This window comes from Sminthopsis crassicaudata, chromosome 2, assembly GCF_048593235.1.
Source record: "Sminthopsis crassicaudata isolate SCR6 chromosome 2, ASM4859323v1, whole genome shotgun sequence".
Classification (NCBI taxonomy): Eukaryota; Metazoa; Chordata; class Mammalia; order Dasyuromorphia; family Dasyuridae; genus Sminthopsis; species Sminthopsis crassicaudata.
In genome coordinates this window covers 176,285,236-176,301,551 of record NC_133618.1, presented here as the reverse complement: position 1 = coordinate 176,301,551, position 16,316 = coordinate 176,285,236, and positions in this window count along the sequence as shown.

Sequence of the window (16,316 nt, the reverse complement as noted above, 5' to 3'; positions counted from 1 at the left end):
TAGCCTGTGAAGGAAATAAAAAATGCAAGCGGACAAAATTAGAGGGATTGGGAATTCTATTTAGTGGTTCATAATCATCTCCTAGAGTTCTTTCGCTGGGTGTAGCTGGTTCAGTTCATTACTGCTCTGTTGGAACTGATTTGGTTCATCTCATTGTTGAAAATGGCCTCATCCATCAGAATTGATCATCATATAGTATTGTTGTTGAAGTATACGATGATCTCCTGGTCCTGCTCATCTCACTCCTGCTAGTCTTTTCTTATAGAACAATAATATTGCATAACATTCATATGTTATAACTTCTTTAATCATTCTCCAACTGATGGACAGCCACTCAGTTTCCAGTTTCTCACCACTCCAAAAGGGCTGCCACAAACATTTTTTGCACATGTGGGTCCCTTTCCCTCTTTTAAGATCTCTTTGGGATATAAGCCCAGTAGAAACACTGCTGGATCAAAGGGTATGCACAGTTTGATAGCTTTTTGCCACTCCCACTATTTCAAGTGTCTTGGTGTTCCAGGTCCCATGCTGCAGAAGGGGCTTACTATTTATGCAGAGAAATGGGTCAGTTTCAATGAGTTTGAGCTCCTTAGAGTGAAGTACAACTATAGTGACAAGAGATATTCTGAAACAAAAATTGGGACATATAGTCTGACAAGGGATCTTTCTTTTGCAGTCTCATAAAAAATCTACTTTCCCTTCTTGAAATCAGAACTGTCCTGGAAAATCCAGAACATATGGATGCCATATTTATGTCTTGAAGCAACTTTATTGAATATCTGACAGTCCTGTGAGATACTTTTCATCTATAACTTCAGATCCAAAGTAGACTTTGGCATAATAACATAATCTGAAGAGTTAAATTCCATTCCTTAGTGGCTCAGGGACATAGTCTGAGCCAACAAGATGTCTGTATTCCTGAGATGTGTTAGTACTGAAGACAACAAAATTGTATCTCACATCAGGCCAAGAAAGGGATAAAAGCACTATTCACAGTACAGGAGATGATGAAAAGCAGAGGGGAAAGATGTCACAGAGCTGACTATGGTGGCCCATGTCTTTTCTCTTAGCCAAAAAAGTTAATGAGCAGATTTCAGGAGACAGGCACTTACAGGTTACTCTGTCAGCTACCCCAGTGCCTCATCTTTTATCTGCCACCTTCAGAGGGGAGTCAGAGAGAAAACCTTTGCCCATCTGATGCCTTGGCTCAGACTGGCACGTCATCAGATTCCACACCACACAACTACACTTCAGAGCATTACACATGCCTGATGGTTTGGGGCCCCATGTTTGAACTTAACACACAGTTGTTCAACTGTATATATACTGAATCATCTCAAGCAGCTTTATAGATCCTTTGATCATCTATATAAATCAAGATTTTCTATACCTTCTGACTAACTGAAAGTGTTTCTAGGACATATCAGTTCCTTTGCTTTGTAAAACACATTCCATATTGTGCCATGAGAATGTTAATGGCTCATTCTTTCTCTTCCCCTGTGTGTGTATATGTATTTTCTTCCTTTCTCTTTCTTTGTATATCTGTGTTCTGATTATGGGTGGTAAAAGACAGGTATTGGAAGATTAATTCAGATTTTTCACTCACCAAAGTTTCTGAGTACAAAGTAGTAAGAAATTTAGAAGGCAAAGATTCTCAATAAATATTGAATAAGAACTTTTTATGTATATCTTGTCTACCAAAAATGTGATCCTTCTGTAGGTAAAGAAATATTTTCAATTAAGAGAAAGGGAGAATGGACATAAATTTTCAGACAAACTTTGCAGGCAAGTTGAGCATTTGAAGCCAAGAATGTTGGCATTCCAGTGGTAGGTTCAGAGGAGAACTAGAAATCAAATAACTAGAATGGAAGAAAGAAAATAACTTGACCAAAAATATCTGCCAGTTATGATCAGAACCATGACTATAGAATTGGGGTTGGGAGCAATATGATGCAGTGGCAAAAATCCTGGATTTGGAGACAGAGGATGCTGTTTGAATCCTGACTCTGCCACTACACTATGAGGGGTAGTCACTGTATCTCATAAGATTTTAATGTCCTCATCTGTAAAATCAATAATTCTATAGTCTCTAAGTTCACATCCAGCTTTCAAAGTGTGATGTTATGACTTTTTTAATAGAAGTACCTTTGCAGATGAGCCCTGAGGGAACTCATATCTAACAATCTTCTTATAAGTCCCTGTTTTTAAACAATAGGTAAATAGAACAACAATGGCAAAAAGCAATAATAACTGATATTTGTATCATTAAAGTTTGCAAAGTTATTTCATTTGATTCTTATTATAACTATTTAGCCTAAAGGAGCCTGAGATAGTTTATATGACTTGTCCAGAGTCATAAAGCTATTAAGTATTTGAACCAATGGACTTATATGAACTGATGCTGAGTGATGTTAGCAGAACTAGAACACTATACATGGTAAACAGAACATTGTGTGATGATCTGTTATGAAAGACTTTGATCTTTTCAGCAACATAGTGATCCAAGACAATTCCAATAGATTTGGGATGGAAAATGCCATCCCCATCCAGAGAAAGAATTATGAAGGCTGAATGTGGATCGAAGCATACTATTTTCACCTTTTCTCCCCTTTTCTTGTAGTTTTTCCCTTTTGTTCTGATTTTTTTTACAACACGACTAATAAGGAAATATGTTTTAAATGATTGTATGTGTATAATCAGATTGCTTGCTATTTTAGGGAGGGAAAGAGATAAAATTTGGAATTTAAAACCTTACAAAGATGAATGTTGAAACTATCTATGCATGCAACTGGAAAAATCAAACACTATTAAGTAAAAAAAAAATTAAAGCACCTGTGGCAAGATTCGAACTCAAGTCTTTCTGTGTCCAAACCCAGCATCATGTCTATAAAACCACATGGCTATATAGTCATGCTTTTCCTCACATAAAACTACTTCCTACTCTGAGCTTTTTTAATGGCTTTACCTCATTCCTGGAAATATTCTCCTTCTCATTTCTCCTGCTTGGCTTCCTTCATCTACATAATTCCATCTTCTACAAGAAGCATTTTCCAAAAGAAAAGAAAAAAGAAGACTTTTCCAGTCCAATAATCTTCCCTCTGAAACCACAACCCAATTTATGCTATATCCTTTTTCTATAAAGTTGTTTACATATTTCCTTTCACATTAGATGTGAATTCTTTTCCCATCTTCCCTCCTCCCTCCCTCCCTCCCTCCCTCCCTCCCTTCCTTCCTTCCTTCCTTCCTTCCTTCCTTCCTTCCTTCCTTCCTTCCTTCCTTCCTTCCTTCCTTCCTTCCTTCCTTCCTTTTCTCCCTCCCCTTATCTTTCTGTTTCTTTCTTTGTCTCTATCTGATTCTCTCTCTTTTGCTTTCCTGTGTAGTATCTATAATACTTAAAGTAGTGTCTAGCATATAGAAGGTGCTTAATAAATGTGAGTTAACTGGTGAAGTTTCTCTTCTGTTTATATATTGCAAGATCAACACCAAATGTTCTTACAGGAAAAACCAACCTATCCATCCTTACTACAGTTAAAACAAACTCTAATAATTGATATTTTTAAACTTATTTTTTTCAGGACCTAGGATTTACCATATTCTTTCTCACTTTTACAATTCTTCTTTATGTACTATTGTATTTAATCAGATAAAAAAATCTCCTGGGAGGGAAGATACTATCTTATTTTCTTGTGTTTGTTTGCCCCTCATTCATCATAGAACTTGGCATCCAATTATCTATCTATCTATAAAATCTATGTTCTTAGGACTAATCTTCCTCTGATATAAAATCCAGCAATTGACCATTCATTTGAGTTGGAGTAGAATACAATCTTCATTCCATTCAATAAACAAGCATTTAGCAAGAATTTATGATGAATCAATCACTGTGCTAAGTGATGACCTAAAAGGACTTCCTGAAATCAATCTCATAGTACTTACAGATATACAAGGAGTTGGTCTCTGGTTAACCTCATAGACATTTTATGAGTAATTGTGACCCTTCCACTTGATTAATGGAACTTGAGCTTTCGCTATAAATTATATTATTTGTTTTTAGTGATTGACCAGGGACTTAGAATAATTATTCAATATTTCCTAAAATGTGTGCCCATATTGCATATACATACTTGGTGGGTTTGTAATAAGGGCTGAAATAGAACTATGAGGTAAAAATCATGGTGAATACCATTTATATGACATTTTAAGCTTTTCAAAAGAGTTTACATCTATTATTTCAGTTGATCTTAAGAATCCTGTGATATGTGCCCTACAGATATTATTCTCCCCAGATGATAGATTAAACTTGTCTATAATCATGTAGTTTTAAAATTCAAGTCTAAGCTTCTTTAATTTTCTTTTCTTTTTTTTTTTTTTCTGAAGCAAATGGGGTTAAGTGACTTGCCTAGGATCACACACCTAGGAAGTTTTAAATGTCTGAGGTCAGATTTGAACTCAGGTCCTCCTGACTTCAGGGCTGATACTCTATCCACTGTGCTATCTAGCTGCCCCTTTAATTTTCAATACCACATTTTTCACTACACCATATATCATCTTTCATTCCGAACTACACATACAAACAACACACATACACATATACATATGCATATATGTATATATACACATATGCACACATATTGATCAATAAACATATACATAGATTTATTCACTTAAGTTCAAACTGAAATAAGATCTTTTGCTCCAAAATGCATAAATACCTAGTAAGCCAATTCCAACTATAACTAAACTTACATAATTCCTAAAATTGTAGAATGGAGATACCATTAGACATTGAAAATATTCTTTAACTCAAACCTGAATAAAACTATTCTTTTATTTAATTTGAACTTTGATGGGGAAAAAAGTTCTAATAAATTCATTGTTATTTTTCAACTGCTCAGATATACATATTTTCTATGTATTTCCTTTTCTACTATGTACCAGTCCTTTTAATTATTAGGATTCTGGAACAGCTGTATTTAGATGGGCAAGAGGCAATGAAAAGAAAAAGAAGTAAAGTATTTTATCTTATGTATAAGCTGAATACCTGATCAAAAGAAGACGCTACTCAGTGAATTATATTCCAGCTTGTGAAGGAATTGGGATTTTGTCAGTATAGTCAGCTCCCTTCACCAAGAAAGTCTCACTCTGTTTAGGACTTAACAGGCAAGTCCTAAGGAGTTGAGTGATATTCAAAGAGGTTAGGTGACTCCATGGTTGTATAACTATTGCAGTATCAGTGGTAGACATTGAGGACTCATACCTTTGTCTAGTAGATCAAACTGCCTATTCAAAAAATTCAAATATTTTATCCATTCCAGCAAAATAGTATAAATTTAGTTGATATTTATTGAGGTTTCACTGTGGGAATTCACTGATTAAGTGCTGTTTTAGGAGCTATGAAGGAATTTTCAATGTTTCTGACACCAAGAATTTCTTTTAAAAGGCAGATAAAACATTGCATTATCTTATTCCTCTTAGAAAAAGTTTTTTCCCCCCCATGGAAAATAACCTTGATATGTTCTTGGGATTTTAAGCTTCCAGACAGGTAAAGGGATTGTTAATGAGGACCATTTGCTTTTTTCTAAGATGTTGTTATGGTCAGTTGTCATTCCAAGGTCTTCTTAAGCTTGGTGAGAAGACTTTTCTCTTTTCTATCTCCCTCCATTTTCATGGCATGGATTTCAATATCCCATGACCAATAAGGGGACTTTAGATATGTTAATATAAATAGGGTGGGATAGAGTTAGTAGATCATGTAATGAAAAGCTATTTCAAATTCTTCCTTTCTCTTGCACATACCTCTAAACTGTGGCAAGGGAAAAAAGCCCTAAGAAAATGTTTCCATGAACTAGATGTGACAACTTCATGTTTGCTATTTCTCCCCAGTCACTGGAGCAATTTTATATTTAAGAGCTTCTTTTTTTTTTTCCCAATGAAAACAGCATTCCTTGCTTTTGCTTCATAAAAATTCCCATGTTCCTATGGTTATTCCTCTCTGCTAGGATAGTGAGAGTGGGTAATTCCCTCTGGAATTTGGGAGAGAGAAAGTACATCAGATTGGTTACTCCCTGAAATTCTGTAAGACTCTATCTGGGAACAGGCAACTTACTTATAATATATAATTTCCATGCAAACTAGTTATGGTCAGGTCACTTAATTTGATGCAGACACAGTGATATTGCTTTAATTTCTACTTTATAGTTCAGAATTTGTCATTTTTCCAATAGGGGTCAAGGTAAAGGTGACTTTGAATTTTTTATATATATATATATGTGTGTGTGTGTGTGTGTGTGTGTGTGTGTGTGTGTGTGTGGCAAAGGAACCACTCAAAGATTGTGGGTGATGGTATTGGCACTAATTTCTAACAACTTTCATTAAATCAGACAGGCTTATCTCTAATTTTCAGTAAGGTTTTATTATACTGGTTTAAATAACAGATAATCTAAACATTACTTACACTTGAAATCCATTTGCATTGTTAGTTTTGCAAGAAACTTTTCTTTATTGTTGAAAATCTTTAAAAACAGACTCTAACCTGGGTATTTTAGATTCCATTTTGTCAGAAGGATGGACTCTATGGCAGTTGGAAATTCTTACTAAGCCAATTTCGAAGTTCCTATGACTTAATAGTCAAATGTAAGGGCTTTTTACAATCTTCATTCTTCTTAACCTTTTCCTTTGGGATCCTCTTGGCCATACCTTCCTTTTTGGGACTCACTTGCTCCTTTTTTTATGGCATCACATTTTCATTCTCCATCTTTCTAATCACTTCTATTGTCTCTTCTTTTCATTGCTTAAATGTTAATGTCTTCTCTATTAGCTTTATCCTCAACCTTTTCTGTTCTTCCTTTACATTAAATTGTTTGAGTTTGGTGACTCTTATGAACTCTTTTTCAAAGTAATTTTTTTAACTGTAAAAAATAAAAGATATGATTATAAAGGAGACAAATTACATAGAAATACTATTATCTATCTATATCTACATATGTGTATATATGTATATGTGTATAAATTCATATATACACACACACACACACACATGTTCATGAACCTTAGGTTAAGAACACCTGCTCTACATTTTGCTGCACCTTTATGAAGATGACTCTCAAATCTATCTCTCCAATCCTGACCTTCCCCTGGTCCTTTTGGATTTCATTTGCCACTGCCTGAGTAATAACTCCACCTGGATATGCTGTCATCACTCGTATACCAACAAAATGTGAAGTATTTTCCTCCACTGTTTAAAGAAATGAGCAAGATAAAGCAAGATGAAAAGTACAAAAGCATTACCTTTAATGATTGAAGTATTTATTACAAAAAGCTGAGATTAATGAACTATTTTTGTGGAAAGACAACAGCATCTGGTTTATATTATTGAACAATTCTTTTCAATATAGAGGGCAGTGTGAAATAAGGTAAGAAAAAAAGATAGAAATGTGTTTAAAAAGGTTTGAAAACCTAGCAGCTTTATTTTAGAAAGACAAAAATGGAAAAAACGAAGGGAAAAATCAGGAAGCAGATCTTGACAGAATCAGAGAGTAAACTGCATGATTTTTGGAATTATGAAAAGCACATTTGTGAAGATTACTTCATTTTGGAGCTAGGTTATGTGGCAAAAATGGAAAAGAACATTAGGTTTGGAGTTAGGAAAATGGGTTCTGGGTTTGATTTTACTTTTAGGTTTGATGTGACCCTTTCCAAGTCTGTGTTGTTTCAATGTTAAATAAAGGTGCATTGGAATGACCTCAGAGGTGACTTGCAATTTATTTATTTATTTATTTATTTATTTATTTATTTATTTATCTATCTATTTATTCATTCATTCATTCATTCATTCATTCATTTATTTGTTTGTTTGTTTGTTTGTTTGTTTGTTTGTTTTTGAGGCAGTTGAAGTTAAGTGACTTGCCCAGGGTCACACAGCCAGGAAGTGTTAATTGTCTGAAGTTGGATTTAAACACAGTTCCTCCTGACTTCAAGATTGATACACTATCTACTGTACCACCAGGGTGCTCCCATGACTTGCAATTTAAATTGGAAAAGTCCGTGTAGTACGATTTTCCATCTTAGAGTACAAAGAATTGAATTCAAATCTCACTTCTACTTATTAATTGCAGAACCCTACACAAGTTACTTCCTTTCTTGGGGCCTCAAGTTTTTCATCTTAAAAAAAAATACACACACACACACACACACATATATACATATATGTATATGTGTGTGTGTGTGTGTGTGTGTGTGTGTGTGTGTGTGTGTGTGTGTATATATTTGCTGAGGCAATTGGGATTAAGTGACTTACCCAGAGTCACACAGCTAGGAAGTATTAAGTGTCTGAGATTAGATTTGAACTCAGGTCCTCCTGACTTCAGGGCTGATGCTCCATTCACTGCCACCTAGCTGCTCCAACACTGGTTTTCTTAATCTTATTTAAACCACAAACACCCTTTGATAATCTGACGAAATTTGTGTACCCCTTTAACAATAATGCTTTAAATTCATACAATAAATGACAAGATTATAAAATAAACTACTGAAATTAGCTATAGCTAATACAACAGGTGAAACAATAGGTTAAGAACTCATAGTTCAGGTGATCATAAATTCCCTTCCAACTCTAAATTTTATAATTCCATAAAACAATTTTAAGTGGTTGTATGCACCCTGTGGAGGAATATGCAGGACAAATTAAATTTCTTTGGCCTCTGACCCCTAAATCTTTGTGCTGAGAATATCTTAATGTTATATACTGCTCTCTGCCTCTTACACCTTGAAAACAGATTTTATCACCCATTTCCTCAAATTCAGAAAGACCTCTTGATCTCTCTGTTATTTTAAAATGGGGGAAGGTAACTAGAGAACAGCTTTTCACTGTGCAATGGACTTCACATTTTTCATTTGGGCTACATTTATACTTAGCACTCATATGCTTGCCTACCTGTTCTTGATGATCAACATCTTTTCCACCACCATCCCACCCCCTTCTTCCTGTTAATACACTGACAAAGTTGTTTCAAAATACTCCATCCTTGGGAAAATATTGTTTCTGGGCTTTTGCCAAGGTCAGTGTGAGACCCACAAATTATCTGACTGGTGTCATTCACAAAAATTCAGCCCACTCCATAAAAAACACATTGGAAATTCTGGGAGGGGACTTATAGCAATGGATGCTTCTCTAGGTGCTTCTCTCTCTCTCTTCCTTGCCCAAGCACTGATTTCCATTTATATACATCTTTACGTTTTGGTTTTTGGCCTAGGTCTATATTTCATTAGAGAGAATAGAGTATAGAAAACTTAGAAATTTCCTCCACAATAGAGTATTTCCTCCATAAGCCTTGAGCTCACTTTCCCACAAATATAAACATCTTAATTGAGAAAAATCTACCTCCATAGGCATCCTATGTGGGATGTAGATAGGTGGAAGAAAGTGTGGCTATGACACTTGACCAGAGATACAGGCATAAATTGAACAAATGTATATTGAAAGGTGCATATACTTGGAAAGGCAATACACACCTCTCAGGCAGATGTTTTTTGGTGATGTTATCACAATATACTCATTTTGGATGTTCTTGGGAGTTGCTTTCCACTGTGCCCTACTCTGTATTAAATTTTACCATCTTTTTTGTGAAAGAATCCAACCATTCTGGAGAGCAATCTGGAATTATGCCCCAAAAGTTATCAAAATGTGCATACCCTTTGACCCAGCCATACTACTACTGGGCTTATATCCCAAGGAAATACTAAAAAAGGGAAAGGGACCTGTATGTGCCAAAATGTTTGTGGCAGCCCTTTTCATAGTGGCTAGAAACTGGAAAATGAATGGATGTCCATCAATTGGAGAATGGTTGGGTAAATTATGGTATATGAATGTTATGGAATATTATTTTTCTGTAAGAAATGACCAACAGGAGGAATACAGAGAGGCTTGGAGAGACTTACATCAACTGATGCTGAGTGAAACGAGCAGAATTAGGGGATCATTATACACTTCAACAATGATACTGTATGAGGATTTATTCTGACGGAAATAGATATCTTCAACACAGAGAAGAGCTAATCCAATTCCAATTGATCAATGATGGACAGAATCAGCTACATCCAGAAAAGGAACACTGGGTAATGAGTGTAAACTGTGAGCATTGGTTTTTTTTGTTTGTTTGTTTTGTTTTGTTTCTCTTCCCAGATTATTTTTACCTTCTGAATACAATCCTTCCTTTGCAATAGCAACAACAACAAAATTTGGTTCTGCACATATATATTGTACCTAGGATATACTATAAGATATTTAATATGTATGGGAATGCCTGCCATCTAGGGGAGGGGGTGGAGGGAAGGAGGGGAAAAACTCGGAACAGAAGGGAGTACAAGGGATACTGTTGTAAAAAAAAATATTTACCTATGCATATGTACTGTCAAAGAAAATGTTATAATTATAAAAATTAATAAAAAAGAAAAAAATTCACCATCTTTGATTCAAATGATCTTTGGATATCTAGCTATCTTCATAATTACTTAGAACCCTGCATTGCATCCACTACCATGGTTAGTAAGCCTTTTTCCTACAAAGAAGGGCTACAGTTCTGCCAGCCATTTCTTTTAGTTGTCTAAACCATCCACTTGGATAAGCCTAGAAAGAAAGATTTAAGTTACATGTGAAAAAATTTAATATACCAAACTGAGGAAGGGAAATAAGGAAACAAGCATTTTTAATAAGCGCTTGCTATATATGATGCAAAAGGACAGCTGGGTAGCTAGATGGTGCAGTGGATAGAATATTGGGCCTAGAGTCAGGAAGACTCATCTTTCTGAGTTTAAAATCTGACTTCAGGCATTCATAACCTTGTGACTTTCAGCAAATCACTAAATCCTATTTGTCTCATCTGTAAAATGAACTGAAGAAGGAAACCCTTGGAGTGGCAAACCACTCCAATATCTTTGCCAAGAAAATCCTAAATGAGGGCATGAAAAGTTGAACATGACTGAAACAAATGAATAACAATATGTATCAAGAACTATGTTAAATGATTTACAAATATTATCTATTTGATCTTCACAATTCTGTAGATAGATACTATTATAATTCCTATTTTTACAGTTGAGGAAACTAAGGCAGGCAGAAGTTAAATGACTTACCAAAGAACACATAGGGAATGCTTGAGTCAGGTCTTCTGGACTCCAGATCCAGTTCTCTATGCATTTAAATTCCTCAAGGAGTTGATATTTTATCTTAGAGTCAAATGACAACTACCTTAAATTCTTATACAAAGAAACAACATTGTTAGAATTACACTTTAGAAAAACAATTGTGAAAGTTGTATGGAAAATCAATCAGAGAGTAGAGAAGCTAGAAATGCAGCATACAACTTGGAGAATAGTGTAAGTTATCTCTTTCACACTGGGAAGATAAAGGGTGTAGCACCTACTTGAGCTAGAAAATCACAATTCTTTTATTACAAAACTCCCATTTAATTTCTTATGCTGACCTGAGATATATCAAAATTGAGATGGGGAAAGTCTTTGTGGCAGGAATAAGTGTAATAGATTTCTATTTTCTCAATTGTTAAGTATCCTGAAATTTCTGTTTAGCATAAGAAATAAAAACATTTAATTTATTAATTATTTTTCTTATTTAAAATAAGAGGGGATACACTGGATGAAATAGTTTTACATTTCAATTATTAAAATAAAATTAAAATCTTAAGGTAACAATCTTTGCTATAACTTTTGTTTTATAAAAGTACAGAATTAAAATTGGGGGCCCCAACACTCTCTTAAAATGAAAAATCCTATTTCCAAGCCAATTTATAAATAATTCAGCAACTTTTAATTGTAATTTTAGCACATAGAAAATGTTTCAGGATTTGGTAAAAGAGAGGCAATAATATAGACTATTAAAAATATTTATTTAAAAAAATACAAAAGGATCTCATTGTATTTAGGGAGATAATGTATCATTTTCCAATAAACTTCTTTCTTCCTCAAAGAACAAAGATGCAGATATATAAAGAGGGTGCAAGTTTTGTTAGAAATATGTTAGGCTTGCAGTACTGTATACCAGAGATATCAAACCCAAATGCATCCTGAATGCAACACTCCTGAGAATGGCCCAAATCAGGTTAAAATTAAATTAGGAAATGCTTAACAAAATAAATTAAAATATAATAAGATGAAGACAGTTTTACATATTTAAACTAAGACAACATGTGACCACAGGGATCTTTATGTACAGATCAGTAGCTTCCATTTCTAGTTGAGTGTGACATCATTGTTGTACATGAAATATTCCCTACTATGTTATAGAATTGTCCTGGTAGTTACCTCAAAGTACACATAGATATAGGAATCTAGAGTTGGAAGTGACTTTACAAAAATAGTCTAATCCCCATTTTACAGATAAGGAGCTAAGAAATACAAAGTATGATTTGCCCAAGGTCATACCCAATAGTAGTTCTATACTTCTAGTATAGACATTTCAGCTACATCAGGTGGACTTGATTGCTAAAATGGCAGTAACATTCTTTCAGTTGCCAAACTGTATGGGTTTTGGTGGATGGAGCATTCTACTTTTGACGAAAGTATATCTATTTCTTCACTGTTGTTTTGTAAAATTGGCTTCTAGACTTCTTGTATTGCCACGATAGACATCTTTGTCATTTTGGTAGTTATCCAATGGGACACAATAACTATCATTCTAAACAAACTCCTTGGCTACAAAAGAATCAAAAATGTCTGTGGAACATCAAGTCAAGGAAAATCAACAATAGTGAAATAAGGGAAGAGTGTACCCAATAATAATCAGCTGTTACAACACAGATTGTTACAATATCAAGAGATTGAGGTCATTAAGAATTTCTAATTAAGCAAATAAGCAATGATATTAGTTGGACAACTGACTTTCAGACTTGATCAGAAGTCTAGGCAGAAGCAAGGAGGAATAAAAAATTCAAAATTACAGAGATTAATGATGTAATAATTATTCGTGGATTCAAGCCCCACATTGGGCGCCAATGTAAAGGTCCAGGGATTGCCGTCACAACTCAATCTCCCAGCCAGACTCTCTCCTTCCAGTCTGCTGTCCCAACTCTGTCCCAGACTCGAATACCCTCCAGACCCAATGCTGCCCTCTTTTATCCTCCAGGAGATTTTAGTGAGAAGTCAAGGGGGCTTGTGAGAAAATACTTCAACCAATGAACTTGCTCCTTTTAAAGGTTGTATAAACTCCTTTTCAGAAGTTCAAAGGTGTAAACTCCTCCTAAAGGCCAGAACTAAAGGTGTGAATTCTGAGCTAGAGAATTGCCCAGACAACCTGAGTTCTCACCTTGTAATCCTACCAAAATATAATGCCAAATGTGTATGTGGCATTTTAAGTTTTAGCCAAGTGCTTAATAAATATCATCTCATTTTATCCTTAAAATAACCCAGGAAATTAGTTGCTATTATTGCCTCATTTTGCAGAGGAGGACACTGAGATAGAACAATTAAATGACTTTCTAAGGATCATACAACTTGTACATGTCTGAAGTTTGGTTTAATCTTGTGTCTTCCTGAATCTAGGATCAGTGCTCTATTTCAGCCAGTGAGTCATTTGGAAGAAGTCAGGAAAAGCAATAAGAGCCACCCATAATTGTAGAGTATGATATAATATTAGGGCAAATTTTTCTCACTAGGAGACATATGTTTCTTTCTGAAAAAATTCAATAGTATTTTATTTTCCTGATTACATGTCAAGATAGTTTTCAATATCATTTTGTAAGATTTTGAGTTCCAAGGTTTTTCTCCTTCCCTTCTTTTCTTCTTCCCAAGGTTTTTTTCTCCTCAAGGAGGTGGGAATCTGATATAGGTTTTACATGTGTAATCATTTTAAACATATTTCCATATTAGTCATGTAGTGAAAGCAAAATCAAAACAAAAAGGAAAAATCATGAGAAAAAAAGCAAACAAGAAAAAAAAAAGGTGAAAATAGTATTCTTCGATCCACATTCAATCTATAGTCTCTCTCTGGATGCAGATGGCATTTCCTATTCCAAGTCTATTGGAATTGTCTTGGATCACTCTATTTTGGAGAACAGCTAAAGGCTATCATAGTTGATCATCACATAATCTTGCTGTTACTGTATAAAATGTTCTCTTGGCTCTGCTCAATTCACTTCACATTAGATCATGTAAGTCTTTCCAGGTTTTTCTTAAGTCAGCCTGCTCATCATTTTTAGTAGAATAATAATATTCTATTACATTTACTATAATTTATTCAGCCATTCCCCAATTGCTGGGTATCCACATAACTTACAATTCCTGAGGTATATGTTTCTTGTTGGAGTAGGAACCAATTATTACATTTGTGGGAAATTTAGGATCTAATGTTTTAGATGGAGTGGTGATTACATTTACCTGGAAAAATCTGAGGTAAAGAAGTGGTTCTAAAAGGAGGCTGACATCACTTTTCTATGGAAGAATATTTAACTGACCTTGAATTTTTGATATAAAATAGATATAAGCTTTTATTCAACTCTGTTTAGGAGCAAGTAATCGCTAACCAACATGGCTGTACTAATAATCATTTACTTGGACAAGATTTAATTTGGCTATAATTTCTCCTTACTTGGCATTTTAATGATATATATCTGTATGAGTTATGCCTTCCTATTAATACTTTTGCTCTTGATTAATAATTATGATTAATATGATTAATAAATAGAAAAGTCACATGATCAGAAAAGGGTATTATGAAGAATAATTTGGAGAAGGATAGACTAGAGAAAAAGCAGTAAGGTGTCACAGTGGATAGAGCTCCAGACTTCTAATCAGAAAGACCTGAGTTCAAATGTGGCCTCAGATACTTCCTAATTGTGTGACCCTGGGCAATTCAATATCTCTGCCTCAGTTTCCTCATCTGTAAAATGAGCTGGAGAATAAAATGGCACATTATTCCATATCTTTGTCAAGAAAACATCAAATGAGATCATGAGGAGTTGGACATGACTGAAATAACTGAATAACAAGACTAGAAAAAGTGGAGGAACCTAATATCATAGCTGAGTTATGGAGAAATGTAGGACTTGACTGGCGTGGTTGTGATGATCTCTCTTTATGGTCTCTACTAGCTCTCAAACCCATGCTGCCTTGCAAATTCCAAAATCCAAATTAAAATTACAAATGCAAATCCAAAATACTTAAGGACCTTTTAAATAATAATCTAATGTACCAAGTAGAGAGTTAAAAATGAAAAACTTGATGGCCAGAAGTTACATGATCTACTTTGTTACATGAAGTAGCAGAAACAGCACTGGAATGCAAATAGTTTATCTACTAGGAATTGAGAAATGTAGCTACCTAGAAATACCTATGACACTTACACAGGAGAAAGTTAAAAGACAGCTGGCTCTTAGTGACAAATAACTTCATTCCTACCACCTGCCTTCTCAGCCCACACATCCCCACCCTCAGGTCTTTGCTAATAACAGGAACCACTTAGAATCCTTAGGTGCATGTCAGATGTTCCCGATGCAGTCAACTGAAGCTTTCAAAAGACTTCTTCAAATACCTACATCACCCCATATCAGTACAAAGTCCAGCAAATCCAGCAGATGGGCTTTAATCATCTCCCTTTCAGTGGATTTTGGGTAGCCTCAAGGGATCAAGCTACTGATACATTGCCAAGTACAGTTGCTAGTGTGTGTTAATTGTATTCTTGGGAACACTTTCTTGCAATTGTCAAGTAGATACTAACCATTTTCTAATCAAGTGGTTACCAAGAATTTATTGTGTCTTACTCAGAGCAGAAGACTCAGTGTTTTCTCTCAAAGAGTTTATTATCATTTGTTTATAGATAAGACATATACATTCATGAAAAGATAGCTGATGATATAATGCAGTTTTCTCTAAGTCTCAAATGAGGAAACAGACCAGTGCTACAGACATGGGAGAACATATCCAGCTGGGGTGGTGAGGAAGGAGGTGAATGTTGATTTGTTGTTTATCCTTCATTCTAGAAGGGGACCATGACATCAGGAAAAGTGATGTGATGACATGCAAGTGAATTGGATTGAAGAGAAGGAGGGTGAGAAGTCTTAGCACAGTGACTGGCACACAGTGAGTCCTTAATTCATGTTTATTGACTCTGAAAGAGAAAGAAAACATAGGACACATTTTAAAAATTGTATCACTATTATAAAAAATTTCTCCATCACTTTAAAAATTATTTAGACAATCAATTAAAAACAATAAATTGGGGAGAAAAAGTGACCATTGCTGATTATCTTCTTTCCTTAGCCAACATTTGATTACTAGTCCATCTAAAACTTTGGAGATTTATGTCTCTG